This window comes from Camelus dromedarius, chromosome 5, assembly GCF_036321535.1.
Source record: "Camelus dromedarius isolate mCamDro1 chromosome 5, mCamDro1.pat, whole genome shotgun sequence".
NCBI lineage: Eukaryota > Metazoa > Chordata > Mammalia > Artiodactyla > Camelidae > Camelus > Camelus dromedarius.
In genome coordinates this window covers 36052779-36076091 of record NC_087440.1, presented here as the reverse complement: position 1 = coordinate 36076091, position 23313 = coordinate 36052779, and the positions used below count along the sequence as shown (strand labels likewise).

Below are 23313 nucleotides of genomic sequence, written 5' to 3'. Positions count from 1 at the left end.
CATCTCTTTTCAGTTATCTTTTATTTCAGGGTTGTTACTTCTTTTTTCTTCTAACTAAACTCTGTTTAGTTTTAGGGAAAAAAAACCTAATGATATTTTTATTGTGTTGACATATTTATGACTTCCCACCCCAAAACACGTCTGTATTTGTTCACTTTTACTTTTGTGTCTTTCAGGATTGTTTGGGGCCTTCTGCATATGAGAGCTATTAAAAAGATGAAAAAGTAGGACTGAAATATGAGGGGAGAAATAGAGAAGACCGTGGTTTCCAGCCTCTTTTGTGGGAGAATAATTTATTTGTTTGACAGAAATGAGATTATTTTAAGAGATTAACACATGAATTAATGGTGAGTTTTTATTTTCATACCAGACCTGAATTGTGTGTAAGCTTCAATAGCAACTAAATATACCAATCAAATTTATATAGAAATGAATATTATTGCAAGAAATTAGGAATAATACCTGAGAGGGTAAATAACATGAGGTAGTTATGCACTATACTTAGTCGCAGACATGGAAAGGTGCTCCGTTTAGAGCTCATGTAGCTTCATGCAACTTGTAGAGGTTTTCCTCCACCGCCTTTTCACATGCTTCTCACTTCATAGCGCTCTCCTTGCAACTGCCCCAGCCCTAGTGCCACCACCACCTCATTCTGGACTGAACATCCATGTCATGCTATATCGGTCTTCAAACAGCTTTTCTTCAGAAATCAGGGTCCGGTGCTGCACTCTTCCCTCCTCCTCCCATCACCCTGTGTCTGCTGTCCAGTAAATCCTAAAGAAGCTGAACAAGGAGGTTGAGTCTACCTCTTAAAAAGCTCTTGAAAAATCCTATTCCTCTCCATTATCATTGCCTATGCCATTGCTTTATTCAGAACATCATTTTCTCACCTGAGCAAATCCTCAGTACGCATCTGGCCTCCTTTATCCCCTTGTTTGCTTTCTTATATGACTACATGTAGCAATATTTATTCAATTTATAGTATCTTCAAGCCATCTTCTGTACTAGTACCCAAGTCATCTTTAAAAATACAAGCTAAATACTTCTATGACCTTTGTCACTTAAATAATACTCCCAGTGTATATTCCAGAAAATGCCAAAGGGTCCATGACAAATGCTGCATCTTGTATTAAGGGAGTCACAGGGTAAATTGGCTATAAAGAGCTCCCTCTAGTAGAGAACATTTGTTCAAATGTGATCAACATAATGGGCCTGGATTCATGTGATTTGGACATTTTAAATATATTTATCAATTTTTTGTCAACCAGTTGCCCTGGAAACACTTTAGAATAGACCAATGTCAAGAGTAAAACAAACTCCTTATTGTGAGTCACCTTACAACTGCTGTGGCCTCATCTTCCATAGGTCCCTCTTATGCCTAATATTCTAACAAGGACCAGGGGGCACAGTTTTCACTTCTGTGGACTGTGGACGGTATCCCCAAATTTGCCATACTAATTTATCTCTGTATTTTTAGGTATGCAGTACCATTTTTTCTCAATCGATTTTGCGCCCATCGCCCACCTAATAAATTCCTACTCATTCTTTAAGATCCAGTTTAGATGTCACCTCCCCCGTACCACCATTTTGAGCAACATCTACATACAGACGAATCAGAAGGGATATGATGACCTAAAGAAATATGCAAAGTGAGATGAAATTCCCCAACATACCTTCAACAATGACTATATTTAGGGATATGTCCCTGTTCTTTGGGAAGAGGCCCATGAAGGAGACTGAAGAGGAATTTTTAGGGTTACAGGATGAAAATCAATAGGAACTTTGTTCCAGAGGCCAATTAAAGTGGAAAAGTATTAATAGAAAGATTCAGATACTGCAGAGTTACAAATAGGAAGAGGAGGAAGACCAAAAAGACACACTGGAGTCACTGATGATCTTAAGGAAGCAGTTGCAGGGGAGTTATTGAACACTGCTAGTAACCACACTGTCCTTTATTCTCCAGCCCGAAACTACAGAATACTCAGAGGACTTGAAACACACACAAAGTTCCACATAGAGGAAAGCAGATGGACTAGATTGACAGCTTGAGATGAAGTTTAAGAAGATGAAGGATCCTGGGCATTGAGGAAGCATGGCAAATGAGAAGGAAACTGTGAGAAAAGGGATTTTTCTCGTGTTTTTCCTTGGAGGGTGACAGAGACCCTGCTAAAGGGGAAAAGTGAAGAACCTTTGCCCACCATTCTCTGGATTTGATGTGTACATGACTGTCTAATAGTAACAGATTTTCCACAATTTCAAATATTAAGTATATAATAAAAGCTGTAAAGGGAAGATCAGGCTATATCGTGAAAAGGTAGAACTGAGGAAGCGATTTTGCTAGGCTGAAGGATACAAAAGGAAAGAACACATTGCAAAGGCAATAGAGAGGAGAGAATTAATGGAGTAGGATACTAGAAGAGAGTATTTATATATTTTTGTGTATGAGTGAGTGTGTGCACATGCATGTGCTGGGACCCGAAGGAAACAGGGATTGGATTAGGGCAATATTTTGGTTTATATTCAGTTCTTTGAACAATACTCAGTTTTATAGACTGTTCATGTTTGATATCTCTGTACACCTCTCCCATGAACCAATCGAGAATGTTGCTTTCTTTTGACAGTAGCATTTTGTAGATGCAATTTGGTCTTATATTTCCACAAATAAAAAACAAAAAAATCACACTTTATAGCTCTGTGAACACTCAGAGAAAACTTTCTTAGGATGATACATGGCAAAGAAAAGAATGTTTCCTCTATTTCATGTATAGAAAGCACATTAATATTTTCCCTAGATATAGAACTGGTCATATATGCCTTTGACTGTTCTTACTGCAGTGTACTGTCAACATGGAATACATTTTAGGGGTTGAAGACCAGTCAAAGGGGGAAAAGGAACAACTAAGCAAAATGAATCTGCAGGATATTTCTGTCCTGTTTTCATAATTCGCTGTTATGTAGTTAGGACCTCAAGGAGCAAGGGCTACATTTTCCTTTTTCATTTTGAAACAATCACAACATTATTTAATCAGGAGAAAAAATTTATTTTACAAAATCTTTAAGGAAGGAGGAGTATTTCTTCATGATCTACCAATGAAGTTTGAATAGAAGTAATAGGAAGCCTCTTCCCTACATTGTCATCAAAACATCCCAAAGTTTTATCCTGCCTGGAAAATTCCTCACACATGATTCTGATTTCTTAGCTTCAAACTGTGCCTGGGAGGAATCTTTTGTTCTCGGTGCTGCCAAAACTTCCACCTTCCAGCAATGACCTCAGTTTAGCACCTGCTCATAAGATGTGTTTGCACATCGTTGGTACATTATGATGACATATATGTTCCCATCAAGGAGACTGTCATAGAATCCAGAAGATGTTAACATTTTTCCATCTGTGTGTGAAAGTGACGTTTCCTGTTAATTTTGTTCTCTTGCTGAACTCTCCAAGCAAAAGCCTTCTGTGGGAGGCAGAATGATGTCATTACAGTCATAGCATAAATTTTTCAACCTTTAGAATGAGACATATTGTGGCATATATTTCACTACTTTTAAAAGCAGTAAAATAAAAACTTGGAGGATGATGGTATCAATTTTGTATGTTCAACTGTGGGGGTTTCCAGAGCTTTGAGAATGACTCCAGGGCTAAAATTTCCTCTGGCACATGAATTTCCTCTGTCGCCTTAGGGGAGGCAAACCCATTTATGGATGTTCATGTTTATGAGACCAACAGAAACTTGGCTATTTAATTTCAGACGTATTGAGACTTTTTGCAGGCAAAATAGTCTAGCACTAGTGATTTAAAAATAAAAAGAGATCAAACCTCCAATTTCAGCTCTGACATGTAAAAGCTTGGAAGTTGTCACTCCCATTTTTACAACCAGAAAAATGCTGAACAAACTGAAAATCAATAACTTTCTTTGGACTTATCAGAGAACTGGTGTTGCAGAGAAAACTGCCACCCTGAAGTTCAGAGAAAGAGGTAAATGTGGAGTCACAGTCTCCATCTCCTTTCCTTAAAAACTCACTGGGGTCATAAACTGCTGGAAACAAATAATTGATGAATTGTTAGAGGCTGAGTGTGGACCAGCGTGAAAGAGAAATATTTCTGGGGGCTGCAATCTTAGGGGGCCCTAAACACTTTCTTGGGTTTTACCTCCAGGAACCATTCACAACATGGCCATTCTGAAATACTCAGTGTTCTCATAATGAAGGAGTGCTCTTCAGAGGACAAAATTTAACAGAGCCTTAACCAACAAAGGGAACGGAATTCTCTCCACTCCAGCCTCCAGTAGCTTCCCTCCAACACCTCAGGGGAAAAAAACCTAAGAACTGTAACTTGTGAAGGTTACAGCCCAGGTGCAAAGCCCACTAAGGAGAGATTCAGTCATAATATTGTGGAATGGTTCCTCTCCCTCTTCCCTTCCATCACATCAATAGGGGTCCAGTGCATTATAGCTCAAGGAGTAAAAGACGGACTTTATCCAACGAAGGTGTCTTAGGGAAGCCAAAGAGAGAGGGAGATAAAAACAAGGACAATAAAGGAACCGAAACCTCTCCCACTTAGTTACAGCAAACATTGAATACAGCCCTAGTCCTAGGTGCATTGACATAAAACCTTACACTGAAGGACTATTTACCTCAATTTGTATCACCAGACACACTATGTCTGGCCTTCAGCAAAAAAATTATAAAGCGAAAAGGCAAGAGAAAAACAAGGCCTGAAGACAAAGCAAACATCAGACTAGACTCACGTATGACACAGATGTTGGAGTTATGAGACAGGGAATTTAAAATAACTATGGTTAATATGTTCTGGGTGCTAATGGGAAAGCAGAGGGTATGTAAGAATATATGGGTAAACTAAGTAAAGGGATGCAAACTCTAGGAAAGAATCAAAAAAACACTAGAAATCAAAACCACTGTAACAAAAATAAAAGGTGCCTTAAAACAGCTGATGAATAAACTTGATACATCTGAGAAAATAGTAAGTGAACTTGAAGACAGGTCACTTATAAACTTTCCAAAAAGAAATTTAAAAAAAAAGTAAAAAAAATTTTTTTAAATGAACATTCAGTAAGTGTGGTACAGTTACATAAAGTGTAACCTACAAGCATTTGGAAAACAAAAAGAGAGAAGAAGAAATACTTGAAATAATAATGGTGAGGATTTCTCAATATTAATGATAGACACTAAACCTTAGACTAGAAAGCTCAGAAAATGCAAGCAACATAGGAAAAAAAATCTAGGCATATCACATTCCAACTGTAGAAAAACAAAGACAAAGAGAAAATGTTGAAGTCAATCAAAATTTAAAAAAAGATACCTGACTTTTAGAGGAAAAAAGGATAGGAATTACAGCAGACATTCCTTCTAAAACATTGCTAGCAAGAAGAGAATGTCGAAAATATTTTAAGTAGAAAGAAAAACCTCAACCTATAATCCTATACCAGGTGAAATTATTCTTCAGAAGATGCAAAGAAATATAAACTTTTTTAGACAAACAAAAATTGAGTGAATTCACCACTAATATATTTTCGCTGAAAGAATAATTTTTAGAAAGACTTTAGGGAGAAAGAAAATGATATAGTTCAGAAACCCAATCTATATAAAGGAAGAACATCAAAGAAGGAATCAATGAAGACATTTTGTTAAATAAAATTAAAATACTCTATTTTTCTTATTTTAATTAATCTGAAAGATAACTGTTTATTTAAAGTCACAATAGGAACAATGTATTGTGTAATTAAAGCTCATGGATAAGTGAAATGGGTAACAGCAATATCAAAACGAACAGGAGGGAGAAATTGGGAACACCATTTCGAGGGTCCTGCACGACACGTAGTGTTTTGAGGTGAATATGACTTAGCTAAACGGGTATATGGCAAATACCAGTGTGACCAGTTAAAACGTTTAAAGATAAATATATTTGTAATGCTAAAAGGGGAATGACTACGGAGTCATATAAAATATTGACTTAAAACCAGAGGAAAAAAGAAAAGAACAAGTGCAATGAACAGAAAACAGAAACATGGTAGTTACTAATCCAGCTATATCAAAATACATTTTAAATGTGAATGGCCTAACTACACAAAAGACAGATTTATTGTACTTTTTTTTTTAAAAAAAAAGACAGAACTGTATGATGTCTAGAAGAAATCCACTTTAAGTATAAAAACTCAGCCTAAAAGTAAAGGAACAGACAAATATTGTGATAATATTAATCAAAAGAAAACAAGGGTGGCTATATTAATTTCAGATACAGCTGACTTCAGAACACGGAAAATTATCAGGGATTAAGACAGGCTTCTGTGATGATAAAGGGCCAATTCTCCAAGCAGACATAACAATTCTTTATATATATATATATATATACATATATATACATATATATATACACATACATACATACATACACATACATACTCCAATAAAAACAGACCAAGTATGTGAGATAAAAACCGAAAAAACTTTTAGGAGAAACAGACAAATCCACTATTATAGTTCTCATCACCTTTCTCTTAGTAATTGATGGATCAAGCAAGCAGGAAATCTGTAAGGATAGAGTTGAACTGAATAGTATTATGGATCAACCTGAACTAATCAACACTTATGAAATACTCTATCCAACACTGGCATTTTTCTCAAGATTTCCTGGAACATTCTTAACGACAGACCAGATGCTTCATCCTAACACATTAACAAATTTAAAAGAAAATGAATTACATAGGCTATATTCTCAGACCACACTGGGATTAAGTTAGAAATCAGTAACAGAGATAGCTGGAAAAACTCCCAAATATTTGGAGATTAATCAATACACTTTTAAATAATATATGGATCAAAGAAGAAATCAAGAAAATTTTTAAATATTTTGGACTCGCAAAACTTTTGGAATTCAGGAAAACCAGTGCTTAGAGGGAAATTTATAGTATTAAATGCATCAATTAGAAAAAGAAAAATCTATAATCAAGTTTCCCACTTGGGAAACTAGACAAAAAAGACCAATTGAGACTAAATCAAGTAAGAAAAAATAAATAAAAGAGTAGAGATAAATGAAATTTATGACAGAAAAATAGAGAAAAAAAATCAATGAAATGAAAAGCTGGTTCTTTGAAATGATTAATAAAATTGATAAACCTGTAGGCAAATTAACCAAGAAGAGAATTTAAAAAATCACAGTATCAAAAAGGAAAAAAGGAGCATTACTCCTGGTCCCAAGGACATTAAAAGAGTATTAACAGCTTTATGCTCCCAAACTGATACCTTATTAAAAAAAAAATCAATTTTTGAAAGATACAACTACCAAAACTCACACAGGGAGAATATCTAATTTGACTGGCCTGTATCTATTAAAGAAATTGAATCAACAATTACCTTTCAAAAGAGAAAGCATTGGTCCAAATGGTTTTGTTGGTGAATTATACCAAATATTTAAAGAAGAAATTATATCAATTCTTCAGTGTCTTCCAGAATATAGATGTAGAAGAAACACTACTTTATTCCATGAGGCCAGCATTACCCTAACACCAAAACCAGACCAAGACATTGCAAGGAAGGAAACTTAACAGATCAGTATCTCTCCATGAACACAGATCAAAATTCCTCAAGAATATAATAGCAAATTGAATTAAACACTGTTAAGAGAATAATAACAGCAGTCACAAACCAAGGGAAATATTTGCAAAGCACATATGCTTTGCATCCAAAATGTAAAAATAACTCTTAAAACTCAACCCATAAGAAAACATACAACCTAATTTTAAAAGTTAAAAAAAAAAAAAGTCTACGAAAAGATGATCAACATCATTTGTCACTGGGAAATTCCAAATTGGAACAAGCATGAGATACCATTACCTATTAGAATGGGTCAATGTTGTTTTAAAAAATGACAACAAAGGTGGTGAGGATTTGGAGCATTACTGGTGGGACATCAAAATGATGCAGTCACTTTAGATGACAGTTGGAAAGTGTCTTATAATACTAAACATAGTCTTACCATCTGATCATATCATAAGCAATCATGTTTCTAGATGTATGTCCAACTTTTAGCAAACTTATGTCCACATGAAAGCCTGCAGATGAATGTAATAACTACTTCTCATCACCAAAACCTGAAACCACCAATTTATCCTTCAGTATGCAAATGAATAAACAAACTGTGGTACTTCACAATAAAATGAGTTTTTCAGTGGTAAAAATAAATATCAATTTTGAATTGAACTGTCATATGAAAAATATGAACTATAATTTTTTAGGTGAAAGAAGCCAATCTGAAAAGGTTACATCCTATATAATTCCAATTACACAACATCTGGAAAAGGCAAACAGAAAGTAAGAAGATTACGGGTTACAGGGACAGAGGGGAAAGTTTAAATAGGTGACGCACAGAGGATTTACAGGGTGGTGAAAATATTCACTGTAAAACTGCAATGGTGGATATATAGCATTATGCATTTGTCAAAACCCATAGAAGAGACTGTGGTACAAAGAGTGAAACAATGTATACAAATTTAAAAAATCATTTAGTAGATCCTGAGATTTCAGGATGTAATGCAGTATGTGACAAAAAAACCTTATTACAAAAAAAAAAAAAATCTCACTGAAGGTGGTAGAGAGAAAAGGTGCTGACTTTAATTTTGGAAATAAGTAGAGTAGATAAATAATAAGACTAAAAGGCAAAAGAACTGTGTATAAGCACCATACTATGGTTTATAACAAGTTTCCTCCGACCCATGGGAGTATGGGTTAACATTTCTGACATTGCTATACATTTCTACTGGAATTGAATAATTAAGTAAATTGTAGATTGTGGGAACCAGCTTTCTTGCTGTTGGAGTAAAGATTTACAAGTAAGCAAAGAGAATAAAATCATCAATGAAGCAATTGATTAGAGTTGGACACATCATTATTAACTTCTGTTTAGGTTAACAGATACACAGATAGTTACATATAGTAATAGTTACAGGTATTTGTATACATATGGGTTAATATGCACACAAATATTCTTTCCTTCGTCAGCAGGGAAGGCCTAAAAGAAATAACACTCTATTAGCAGAGTATACCTAGTGCCCAGATCTTCATTTCCAATACCATTTTCCAATAGAAGGAACCAGAGCCCCAGAGAAAAAGGACTGATTCTAGGTTTGGGGCAAGAAATACACAAGATGAGCCAGGATCATCTTATAACACCAAAAAGTGGGAAAATGATACATACACACACACACACACACACACACACACACACACACACACACACACACACACACACACAAACTGATTGGGGGTATATTAAAAGAGACAAGATCCAACTGAAAGAGTTCTCAATAGCTAGGGACAAAACCATGAGCAGAGAATCAAAGTATAAAATAAATACCCCTAAGTCCACATTGATATAAATAAATGACTAAATAACTGAGGGAGAAGAGACAAAGATCCCTTATAGAATTCCAAATAATTTGTGTAGATACTTTTTCCTTAAAGAAATGGAACATAATTCCCCAGTCTTTAAGTGAGGACTGTGCATTAGTGACTCCCTTCCAAAAAGTACAGTATGGAATGGGGTAAAAACAATTACAGTGGAGAAACCTAAGCAACACTATTTTGGCCAGATAATGAAGGTCAGCATCAGCAATGACGTCAAGTTGATAGCAGGTACCACTGACATGATGTGAGGATAACGGAATTTCACTTCTGTGGTCTTCCTCTCAAAGCACATACCTGCAGTCTACTAATGAGAAGTACATCGACAAATCCCAACAGAGGGGCATTTTACAAAATATTTAATACTCCTCAAAACTGCCAAGGTCATCAAAAACAAGGCAACGCTAATAATTGTCAAACTGAAGAGCAGCCTAAGGAAACCTGACAACGAAAGGCAACATGATACAATCAGGTGTACCATTTTGGATGGGATTCTGGAGCAGTGAAAACAAGAGCACATTGGGCAAAAACTAAAGAAATCTGAATAAAGTATAAACTTCAGTTGAAAGTCATGTATCAATATTGGTTCATAAATTTTAACAAATGCTATACTAATGTAAGATGTTAATAATAGGGGAAACTAGGTACAGAGTTTATAGGAAATTACTACTATCTTTATTATTTTTCTGTAAAGCTGAAAATGTTCTACAAATAATATATTTAAAAATGCTACTTAATTCACACGTAAATAGGAAAGAGCCCCCAAATAATTAATGCTTTCACTCTGATGACTTCAGATGGTTTTAGTCAACATAGAGGTGACAAAAAGCTTCCACATTTGTGCTCTATGTATTAAGATAAATGAGAAAATAGACCATTCTATCTAAACTTTAGATCTTTAATTTTACTGTACAATTTCTATTATAGAAAATAAGCATTTCTGTATTAATACGATCATATACATTACTAAAGCTCATGTAGATAATTTTGCCCCATATTGTATGCCAGAATTTGAGTACGTTGTACCACTGAGTAAATAGTTTTGGGAAATGCAAGTAATTTTACATATAATTATATTAGTGAAAAGATATATATATTATGCCTATGTTATGATATTTTTGACTGAATGTATTTGCCAGTCAAAATAAGTCAATTGATAAAATTACCCAAACTGATTGACAACTTAGACATAGTCAATTTTTTTTGGTTATGTAATTTAATTTTCCAAGCATTTTACAATATCCATTTTTATCTTGAAACATAAAATCCGTAACATTTTTACTCGGCTCAGAAAAGGAAATTGTGAAAGCAATTCAACTGCCACTCAAGGATATCATTTATCTTAAAATTATCTTATTTGGAGCAAGCACTTATATAACCACCACTAAACAGCCTCATTTCAAGATAATTTTAATAACATCTAATATAGGAGAATTTACTATATGCCAATAGCCATAGTCAATTTGATTGAAAATTCTTTTCATGTGTGAGAGAATCATTCATTCAATAAATATTTGCAAACCTACTGTAAATTAGGCACTGTTTTAGGCTCTGGTGACAACAGTGAACCAAAGAGATACAATTCCTGACTTCAAAGAACTTATATTCTAGTTGAAGGGGGCTGATTTTATTTATGTGTGTGTCAGTGATTCAGTTACACACGCTACTGAGAAAAATAAAGAAGGACAATGGGAAATGAAGGAGGCTGCTGAGTGCAAGGGGACTGGATTGCCTTCTGTTCATAGGATCTGGGGTGGGGGGGTTAGAATTTCTGGGATCAAGGGGAGTCCTGGGCTTCTATAGTTACTATGGAAAGGACATATAAGAACCAAAAAGGTTGATAGAGAATGTAAGGTTGAAACTTGGTTGCAGGATAGTAGGATGGAGGTCTTTTCATGAACACCCTAAATTCAGGGCCCTTTCTCAGCTACTGCCCTGGTGACATGGAAGTTGTGATAAAAGCAGTCCTATCTCTGGGGCTCCTGTGTGCTTTTGGAACTACTGCTAATGGCGGCCCAAAGGCTAGGGGAAGTGACTGTCAAATCATGTAGATGAATTTAGCAAAAAACCAAAGTGGCTTTAGCTCAGCCCCATGGGTGTCACGCCTGTCCATGAGAAAGCTCTTTTTATGAGACCTCTTCATAGGTAGCTGTGTGGGATGTCCCAAAATACCTTTATACGTCACAGTTTTAAAACTAGATCTTTTTCTGAACCTCAGTATAATTATCTGCAAAAATGAGGTGCTGGGGTTTCTGGTCTGGCAAGTAAGGAACTTAAAAGTCTACACTTTCTATACTAACCAGTATAAAGCTGAACTAACTGAAAAATAAACAACTTTTCTGAGATCCATCAAAGAAGTGAGGTCATAGGGCAAAAGCACTGCCCCCTCCCCCAAACTGGAAAGACTGACAGGTGGGTAAAGAGAATCACAGCTTACACAGAGCAGAAACCTGTGAGAGCCAGTGTGGGGGTAAGACGACCTACACTGTAACTGACCAGTTGCAGGAGGCTCAGCGTGGACAAGTCTGAGAGTGAAAAACCCCAGGGGAACCCAGTCACAGTTTAGTTTTACCCCCTTGGAGCTCTACAAGGTCCTCACAGTATCAGAGAAAAATCCCCTCAGAGGAAGGGGAAAAGGAACCTTTTTGAAACATAAAGGAGCATTCTGTTCTTAATGACTGCCCTGAGGAGAAACTTTTCAACCAAAGCCTAGCCTGCTGGGGTATTATCGGAGCCCACTGATAATACGATCAGCGGGAAGGGGAAAATCCCTAGCCTGCTCAAGCTTTCCTTTCCCACCTGAGGAGGGTGGAGGGGAGGAAAACTGAAAAGCAGCTGTGAAATTCACAGTCCGTGGGCACAGGCTCACCAAAAGACGGAGACTGAATCATGGGACTATAGAACACTTCCTCTCCTTACACACTTAACCAGTACATTACTCAAGGCCTATTTAGCACAGTTCCTTTTGCCTGGTACATCATTGTCACCTTTCAGCCACAACAAAAAATTACAGGGCATACTAACAAGAAAAAATTCACGCTGTGAGTAGACTGAACAAGCATCAGAAGCAAAGTCAAATATGTCAGGAATCATGGAATCATCAGAAAAGGGATTTCTAAAAACTGTAATTAATATGCTAAAGACTTTAATGGAAAAATTAGACAACATGCAAGGACAGATGGATAACATAAGCAGAGAGATGAACTATCTAAGAAAGAATAAAGTATGCTAGAGGCCAAAAACAATCTAACAGAAATACAGAGCGCCTTAATGGTCATCCATAGACCTAACACAGCAGAGGAAGGGATCTCTGAGCTTCAGGAGATAACAATGGAAATTTTCAAAACTGAAAAGCAAAGAGAAAAACAGACTGACAAAATAGACAGGATGTCTTAAGAATGATGGGACAATGATAAAAGATTTAACATACATGTAATAGCATTATCATTCAAAGCAATAATGAAGGAGAATTTCCCCAAATTAATGTTAGACACTAAACCATAGATCCAGGAAGCCCTGAGAATAATAAGTAGGATAAACATAAAAAATCCTACACCTAGGCATACTGTATTCAACTTCAGAAAAATCAAAGATAAAGGGAAAATCCTAAAAGAGGCAGAGGACTCAAAACACCTTACTCATAGAGGAACAAAGGTAAGAATTACATTCTACTTCTCAGAGATGATGCAAGCAAAAAGAGAGCTGAGTGATACATTTAGTGTTTAGAGAAAAAAGCTACTAACCTAGAATTCTGCACCTTGTGAAAGTAGCCTTCAAAAGTGAGGAAGAAATAAAGATTTTTGTCAGACAAAAATTGAGAGAACATATTGACTAAAACAGTCTTTGTTTGCAGATGACATGATATGATCGTGTATATAAAAATCCAAAACAACTACCAAAAAAAACCTCCTGAAACTAATAGCCAATTATAACAAGGCTGCAGGATCCAAGGTTAAGACACAAAAATCCATTTCTTTCCTACATACCAGTAATGAACAAGTGAAATCTGAAAGTAAAAACAGTATCATTTACATTACCACCCTCAAAAATGAAATAATTAGGTATAAATCTAACAAAATATATACAAGATCTATATGATCACCTTATATGAGAAAAAGCACAGAACTCTGATGAAAAAAATCAAAAGCACTGAATGAAGTCTATGTTTATGTATAAGACAGTATTATTCAAATGTCAGTTCTTCCCAACCTGATCTACAGATTCAATGCAATCATAATCAAAATTCCAGTAAGTTATTTTGTTGATATCAACAAGCTGATTCTAAAATTTATATGGAGATTCAAAAGAACCAGAACAACCAACTCCATATTGAAGGAGTACAAAGTCAGAAGACTTGACACTATTTGCCTCAAGAATTACTGTAAAGCTACAGCAATGAGGACACTGTGGTACTGATGAAAGAACATAGATCAATGGAACAGAACAGAGACCAGAACAGACCCACGTAAACCAATCTTTAATAAAAGGAGCAAAGGCCACACAATGGAGAAAAGTTAGTCTTTTGAGTAAGTGGTGCTGGAATTACTGGATGTCTGTATGCCAAAAAAACAAAGAATCTAGACACAGACCTTCTACCTTTCACAAAAATTAACTACATATGGATCACAAACCTAAATGTAAAATTCAAAATTATCAAACTTCTAGAATATAACATAAGAGAAAACTTCAGTGACCTTGGATATGGCAATGACTTTTTGATACAACACAGAAAGCACAAAACAAGAAGAAAATAATTGATTAGCTGGATTTTATTAAAATTAAAAACTTTCGCTATGTGAAAAAGTGTTAGGAGAATGAGAAGACAAGGCAAAGATTGGGAGAAAATGTTTGCGTAAGACACATCTGATAATGCCATCCAAAATACACGAAGAACTCTTAAAACTCAGCAATCAGAAAATTAACAACCTGATTAAAACATGAGCAAAAGATCTGAATGAACTTTGACTAAAGAAGATATACAGAATGAAAGTGAGCGTATGAAAAGATGTTCAACATCGCATGTCATTAAGTAATGGCAAATTAAAACAAAAGAAATACCAATAGGCACCTATTAGAATGGCCAAAATCCAAAAACACTGGAAATACCAGAGACTCACAAGTATGTGGAGCAACTAGAACGCTGATCCATTGCTGGTGGGAATACAAAATGGTGCAGTCACTTTGACAGTTTGGCAATTTCTTACTAAACATATTCTTACTATACTGTCCCGCAGTCTCACTCCTTGGTATTTACCCACACTAATTTTTGGGCTGCATCCCACAGGCCAACAAGCTCTGAACTTGCCCAGCTTCAAGAAAGAGCCCAGCATCAGTGACAGACATCACTGGCTTAATGCATAGAGGAAGCCTACATGTCTGAAGCTAAGTCCTGGAGCAACACCCCACTGTGTGCGGATGAGGAAGAACAGGGTGCAGGCTTCACTCCTGGGGGCGGGGGAGGTTACCAGTTATAGAGGGAACTGATGTCAGGTGGGCTCATCGGTTACCAGGGAAGCTAGCAGAGGGGCACGCCCCTCACCACCTGTTCGGCAAGCTATCATGGTGGAGATGTTCTGATTTAAAGGTTAGAACAATCCCCAGCTGGGCAGGGGCAAGTATGCAAGGTCAGTCATGTGAGTGGGGTGTAGGTGAAGCAGGGACTGGTCAAGCAGGTGATGTACAGAGAGCAAGAGAACAGCCATCCTGGGTGGCCTGATCATACATTCCACCCCTGCATACCCTGCATGACCTTACAATCTTGGTTCTCCCCTCTCCCATGATATCCCCGGGGTCAGGTATGTAGAGGGTCACTACAACCAGATACCACAAATACGATGCAGACACCAGCAGCTAAAAAGAGTAAGATACTTAGTATGTAAGAATAGTCATTTGCCAGGATGCTGGCAAATTTTGGAGCCAAGTGCTTACCAGGTCAATGGAGAGGGAATCAATGGTGGCAGTGTCCTGTCCATTTATTAGGAAAGTAAGGCTAACCCTGGTTTTCATAAACCCAGAGACACCCCCACGGGGAGGGGAAGGCCCTGGCTCTATAAGAAACATTCTGGTGGCCTTGCCAGAAGTCAGCAGTCACAGTACAGGTCTGCCACCAAATGTTACATTGAGTGCCATTAGGGGTGGACTCTTTCCAAACAAGAAACATTTAATTCCACCAGTTGGACTTGTGTGTCCAAAAGCCAGCCTATTTCATCCCATACAGCATCATCCAGGATGCTTTGGGGAGGTTGCTTGTACAGTAATGTTTACTAGCACGAGTCCTTCTGATGTATTGGCATGTGGGACAGGAAGATGGTGAGCCTTTTTCCCCATTGTCAGTCATCCCCACAAAAATCACATTAGCTGGGTCAAATTTTAAGTGAACCCAGAGGAGGACAAGAGCATCTCACTGTAAACCCAGCAATTAAACTCATTTTTCAGTGAGGCCATTGCTGCTTCCCAATCCTCGAACAGATTTCCTTCCCTCAGGCTAGGGGTGAAGTGTAAGACATCTAACAGGTACAACACAGGTGAGAGAGCAAAATACAAACAGTACCCACATTCTGAGATAATACCACCTCTGCCTGTGGTTTTTGTCCTGGTCTGCAATACAGTTCAGAAAACTCATTTTTTTTTAGTAATATAGGAATGTGTACAAAATCACATCTACAATGGCCACCTAGTTTTACCTTGGCTGTCTGAACCACAGCTACTCCATTTTGACTTTCAAATGCATTCCCCTCCACAATGGCCAAAACAGATGCATGATGCATGTTCCATAGGCCACAAAACAGGCCACTCTGTCAGTCAAGTTTAAGTTAAATCATGTATAAACCACAATGACTTCTCCATCCTTCCATATGGGAAGACTTTTCCATCATTTCCCCTTCTTACTGCAGATCTTTCCATAAACCAAAGTATATGTCCCTCGAAGCCAAGGTGGCTGCTACCTGCCTGCGCTCGACCCGGATTATGTCCCTTGGGGCTAGGCCTTTTTTATACTTACCTACTTATCCACATTAGGGGAAAACTGATCAGATATCGTCAATAAGGTCAGAGATATGTTGATAGGAAAACATTTAATAGGCTAAATACATTTTATCACTTATACCAAATTGTTACACAAGCAATATACATGTGCTTTTAGCAGCAGACCTAAAGCAAGCAGTGTTACACATCAAGAGTAGTTATACTCTGTGACAACCTCACTAGATAATTTTTTCTCCTGAACATCAGGGCAAAAGTGTGGTTAACATGATAATTTTTATCAATTTAGACCTCAATTAATAGGACCAGAATTTAATACTTATTGAAACATAATATTTTCTCTTTAAATTACCTTCATCTCTACCAAACATAGACAAATCAAGACTAATTTGTTTGCAAAATGAATCTGGTCAATTAACCTCACAGTCTCCTCCAAACTGGCTGTGGTGGAATTCCTCAAAAGGAGTCTCAGACTGAATTCCCAGAAGGCCTCTCGAGGCCAAGAAAGCCATGCCAAAAGCTTGCCGTCAGGCTCTGCCTTGGTGGATTTCTGTCTCCTAGAGTTCCCCCAAATATCAAGATTCCTGCACATGCCAAGAGACAGTCTTTTCCATTTACCTGACTAGGCTGCTCAGAACCTAGGAGTCTCTAATTTCTGGAGGGATCAGGCAGAGAGAAAAGAAAAATGTTTCAATTCTACCCATATGTGTAGTTTACCAAATTGCTGTAAGTCATAACTAACTCGAAGGGAATGGCTTCCCTTTACCTGGAAAACACAGATAAAAACCAGTAATATTCAAATATTACTGGCAAAACCATAAAAATCATAACCACCTGCATCAGTTTACTCAATAACCAATCCTTTTGTTAACTGTTTATGAAACCATCAGCTTTTCTCTTAGGATTCTTTCTTACCCAGTTCAGCAGTATGATCCGAAATTTATCAGAAACCTGTATTTGTCAAAAGGTCCTTCCTATGAATCTCGAAGATAAAGCACTTTTGCAAAAGCATCAGAATAACACAACAGTAACTATCTGTAAACAGCAAAAGGCTTAAAAAGGCACAATTAAACCCCTGATTACAATGTAACTGATAAAGAAACTTGGTTACAATCATTAGAATTATGACTGATTATAACCTTAACTTTTAAAAACCTTTGATCTCTGGCAAAAACCAAGAAGCAAGTAATTGTGAACTGTTTTTCATACCAGCATCTCTTGATTGGAAAACTTATTCTTTAGTCTTCCTTTCTGGAGAAGGCAAATGTAGGTAAATTTAGACCTGCCCAACAATTAATGCTCCAATATTTCATCCTATTTGAAATGACCCAGTTAGACAATGAACTCCCTTCATTTAACTTAGTTTAGCTGCAGATTACCAAGATCTGGAAAGACTATATTATAGAGAGCCAGTCCCAAAACATAGTTATTCCCATAGAGTTTAGTAAGGCCTCTCTCTCTCTTCCCCTTCACCCACAGGGATCAGACGATTAAAGTTTCTGAGAGCCCAGGTAGGTCATTTACATCTCAAAGGCACCAGAAGAGAAAGACCAATTCCTTCTAGAAAGCTAGCTTCCTCTAACTGCAAGTGCAAAAACCAGTTTTAGAACATCAAAAAATTTCCATCTTGGCCATTTTCAGGGAATTTTTGTCCACTTTAAACAGATAACAGCAATAGAAAATAATACAAATCACTCAGTCACATTCACATGCTTCACTTTCAGAGGAACGAGAATCAGCATTCAAGTTAACCTTCACCTGAGTCGTCAGCACAGCGTCTGCAGTCTTTCTTAATATAAGAAAACAATGGCTCGCCCACAGCTGCAGCCACTTGTTTTCCCCACTGTGATGGTGGCCAGTATCGCAGCAACAGCTTTAGGGGTTTTTGTGAATCTCCATCCTCTCTTGGTGGCCCCCCTTCATCAAGGACGGCCAGCACAGGACCTCACAGACTGGTGGAAGGCCACCCTGAGATTTCCCCCACAATTTTGGGACCACCCCTGGAACTTTGCACCCCTACATGTTAGTGGACGGCCACCCCAGGATTAACCCTGTAACTTTCAGCATCACCCCCACAACTTTTGGGCCCGACTTGCTTTGGACAGCCCCCACAACTTTCCCTTCCCGTCCTTAGTCCTTATTTTCTGACGTCTTGGCACTCACAGGAGTTTTCTCGGTCTCCTGGCTGCTCCACCAATTGTTGGCTTGCACCCCGCAGGCCTACGAGGCCTGAACCTGCCCAAATTCAAGACCTAAGAAGGAGCCCAGAGTGAGTGACAGAGACGCCAAATATTTAAAGGATGGGGGAGCTTACATGTCTGAAGCAAGGTCCTGGAGCAACACCTCACCTTGTGTGGAGGCGGCAGGACACAGCAGTCTTTGCTTCCGGGGGCAGGGGGAGGTTGGCAGTTATAGGGGGAATTGACGGTAGGTTGGCTTATCGGTTACCAGGGAAACTAGCAGAAGGGCACGCCCCTCACCACCTGTTTGCTATCCTGGTGGAGATGTTCTGACTTACAGATTAGAACAATCCCCAGCTGGGGCAGCGACAATTATGTAGGGAGGTCAGTCATGTGAGTGGGGTATAGGTAGGTGAAGCAGGCGCTGGTTGAGCAGGGGATGTACAGAGCAAGAGAACAGTCATCTTGGGTGTCCTGATCATCCACTAATGAAAACTTACGTCCATACAGAAACCTGCACATGGATGTCTACAGCAGCTTTATTCATAATTGCCAAAATTAGAAAGCACCTAAGATGTCCTTCAGTGTGAGAATGAGTAAATAAACTGTGGTAAATCCAGACAATGGACTATTACTCCTTGCTAAAAAGAAATGAACTCTCAAGCCACTACAGGACATGAAGGAAATCTAAATGCATATTATTAAGTAAAAGAAGCAAGTCTGAAAATTCTACATGCTATATGATTTCAACTATATGACATTCTGGAAAAGGCAAAACAACGGAGGCAGTGAAACAATCTGTGGTTAGGAGGAATCGGGTAGGAGGAAGAGATGAATAGGCGGAGCACAGTGGGTTCTCAGGGCAGCGAAACTCCTCCGTTTGATACTACATGGTGGATGCATGTCATTGCGTATTTGTCAAAACCCAGAGCGTAAAAATCACCATGAGTGAACCCAAATGTAAACTATGGACTTTGCATGATAATGATGTGTCAGAATAGGTACATTGCGTATAACAGATGTACTGTCTGCTGTGGGAAGTTGATAATGGGGGATGTTTTGCACATGTGGGGACACGGGGTATGTGGGTACCAACTGTACTTTTGCTCAACTTTGCTGTGAACCTAAAACTGCTGTAAAAATAAAATTTATAATTAAGTACATATATGTAAACTAAAAAAAAAAGAAATGTGCAGATACTGTATATATGTAGTTACATGCAGTATAATGTATATGTGCAGTTGAACTGTAGTAATTCTACCTAATAAAACTGAAAAAAAAAAATGCAGAAGATCACCATGCAGGAAAATGAGGTTTCACAAAAAAAAGGAAGTATTAAAGGCTTTTATACCTTGGAAAAAAAAAGAAAGAAAGAAAAATGAAATGGTGTGACTGAGCGGTCTAGTGAAGAGTTCTAGGGGAAAAAAAAAGAAATCAACAAAATTATTTTTCAGAATTTTTAACCATACATTGCCATAAAGCATAAAGCTAAAAATACGGAGATAAGGAAACATACAACTTATTTTCATATAGATTTGTAATCGGGTTCACAATTTATATAGTGAGACCATAAGAAATTGTTAGTTCTTTCTGAAAAAAAAAAAGAGACTTCAGGTGGTATTAGCAATTGAGACAAAACTGAAGTACCAAAGAAGTCTTGCAAATTTGCCAGGAAGTCGAGTAGAGTTTAGAGGACATCTGAGCTGACATTCAAGGCTAGGTTTGTGATTTAAGGTTCAGATTGGAAATGGTGGGTCGTGTTTTATTCTATAGTTTGAACTCAGTGGCACTTATAAATTATTTTTCAGCTTTATAACTTTTTTGAGCTGAGGAGCTACATATGAAACCAGAACCCTGAATGCTAATGAAGAAATGTTTCTTGCATTCGAAGGAAAATAACGTCAAAAACAATTACTGACCATTTTTTCTCGGGAGCTCTAAGCTGTTTCTTTTTCTCTATTTTTGTTTTTTAATTTCCTGTATTGTCACTCACAAAGAGTTCTTCTGCTACTTTCTTCCTGGAACGGGCTAGCGGGCCGAGGACTTAGTGGAACTACCAAAGCAGATACCATCCCCAGCTGTCTGTGTTCTTATTCATAGATCAGTACACAAACCATTTTCTCTTCTTTCTTCAGATCTCACCATCTAGCGCTGCGTGGAAAATGCTTTAATTCATTCATTCAGTGGTTTGTTCAATGATTATTTATTGAGCGCTTATTATGTGTGAAGTGCTTTCCTGGGATGGAATCCTAAGCAATAGAACAATCACTTTGCCTCATGGAGCTTACTGTAGACTAGAAGAGATGGACATTAATCACATAGTTGATAAGCGCTAGGCAAAGGTAAAGCAAAAGAGGGTATAATAAGAATTCAGCTTTGGGAAGTCAGAGGGAACTGTCCCTAAGGAAGTGAAAATTAAGGTGAAGTCAAAAAATAAATAGAAGTTATCTGGTGAAAGAGGGCAGGAAAGAACATTCCAGTCAGAAAATATTTAGTTAAATAGGTTGGCATAGGCAGGGCTTAACATGAGTTTGCTGTCAACATATAACAATAAATAATAGAATAACTGCTTACACAAGTGTTACAACTGATTTTGCACTAAATATGTATTTTAAACTCCAAAATTATTAAATTGGCTGTGTTCAGGAGATGAAACCGTAAGTGTGTCTTTTTCCTTTCCTAGTCTTCTCAACATAGTTGAAATACTTTCTTAGAATAGGAATAATTTACAAAAAAAAAAAAAAGAACAAACAGAATAATTGCATTACCTCTATTGTGTTTTCCAGATAACTTGTACCTTGTGATGTTTCCCATTCAACACCTTATTTTCAATCAATGTAAACTGATTTTTCCTCAAAAACACCACATTCTTTAAAAAGTCCCCATTTATAACTTATGCCATTCTTGGCACAGAGGACAGCCTTATAAGGGAGGGACCTTACCCTGAGAGGGACCTCTCCACCAGTCAGAATGCTCATTATCAGTCCAATTATCCCCTGATAATTGGCCTGCCTGTGGGAATAATAGGCTGGGATGATTTAACTCAGTGCTGACATATTCACAGCATCCTACACACTGCATTCTAAACTTCTTAACTTTTCCTGAAATAATGGAAGAATCTGATTCTATCTGTTAGAATACTTTATTTGCTCAACATTTAACTTCCTGTGAACACTGAAGAACCACTCTGCTGAGACCCAAGGAATGCTCCTTGTTTGTACTAACCTTTCCAATGTTGGCAATAAATCTTACATAACGTCCAGCTTTCTTATTTTGTCTCTATGCAACGTTCTCCAAAAAGACAAGTCTCTCTTCTTGGACTCTGTGAAATTTAGTCATAGGATAACACTCTTAGAATGGAGTCACTTGGCTTGTAAATGCTTACCAGCATTTCAACACTTCTAGCTGGCTGGCTGATGTCCAAATGAGTCTAGGGAATGGCCAAGGAGAGGAATCGTGATGGAATTTTACAGAGGATAGGGTATTTGCTTTTGTGTGTTTCTTGAAATAATTGGGTTGAATTAGGTTACACTCATGGTATAGTGTTCTAAAGTTTCCAATTTGAGATTCAAATGTCCTCACTTTTTTATATCTTGTGCTCCTGAAAATGTGTTAGCAGGATAGGGTATCTGCATCCTTTAGGTCTCTTTTTTTTTCCAGTTGCATAAATTTATCTGTTTAATAAATAATTCACACACTGGCCAGAAACCAAGTGGACAAACTGTACTCACTCACCCTTTAATACTTGGCTCTTTTGTATAATGACCCAGCCCCATTATTAGATAATGAAAGAGTGTATGAGAAAGTGGGAGATTATTTATGATGGAAACAAAATGAAACTAATGGGACAAGATTTGAAAGCTGTGATGCATGAAAGGTGCTATGCAGGCAGCTCTGGCACCATGACAAACAGAGATAAAGGCTCAGTGGGAAGCAACAGTGTGAACATGACTATGAAGAAGAAAGAATGGATTTCCTGAATGAATCCTTGCCATCTGGTGTTTGTTTAATACACAATGAAGGTCAAATGGCTACTGATCCTTTTTTCTATAGTCCAGTGACTACAAGTATGAGAGGAATCAATGAGTTTATCGATATGTCTGGAAATGACTCACCATATGATCTGATTGAGTCAATAAAACTGAAGTAACTTGTCATTACTCTTTCAGATGTGGTTTGGATCTCTAACTACAGTTCTGTATTTTTTAAGCCAGTTTGCTGGCTCAAGTGTGACTGGTGTTTTTTTTTTTCAAGATTAATGTTTTGAAGCATTTCATTTTAGAGGTATGTGTGATTAATAGGAAGGGTCAGGAGGAAAGTTTCTCATAGAGCTGAATGTTTCTCCTATTTTCGAATAGAGGTGTCAAACATTTGTTTCTGTCAAGTGGTGGTGGATTAAAGAAATCTTTTTCCCCCCACGTTGCCTTTTCGGTGTACGAGATTGATTACTCACCTATTTTAGGTAATTATTCCTAGGGACATAATAACTTTGGGTGAAATATGGTTATGAGGTATTCTATGTTTACAGGATATGCTTTTCTAAACAAAAATGTTTAGTAAACATTGTATGCAAATAGCATATACGCTTTGGGGAAGCAATCTGTAAGCTGAACATACTATTTTATGTAACATTCTCCTTCCTGAAGATTGCTCTAGCAATGCACTTCCACAGTACGATCCTGGAACTCTTACCCTCTACTGTTGAAGCTGCACGGTTTTCTGTTGAGTTCTTTTCTAA

At 37.4% G+C, this 23313-nt stretch overlaps 1 long non-coding RNA gene across 1 annotated transcript in view; it reads left to right on the top strand.

The window, feature by feature from the left end:
• LOC116153500 (uncharacterized) overlaps positions 1-3519 on the top strand; it is a 177501-nt gene extending 173982 nt beyond the window's left edge. Inside the window, exons 8-9 of the long non-coding RNA XR_010381136.1 lie at positions 177-347; positions 1964-3519. This is a non-coding gene — a long non-coding RNA (uncharacterized LOC116153500). The remainder of the gene's footprint in view (positions 1-176; positions 348-1963) is intronic.
• The last annotated feature ends 19794 nt before the right edge of the window (positions 3520-23313 follow it).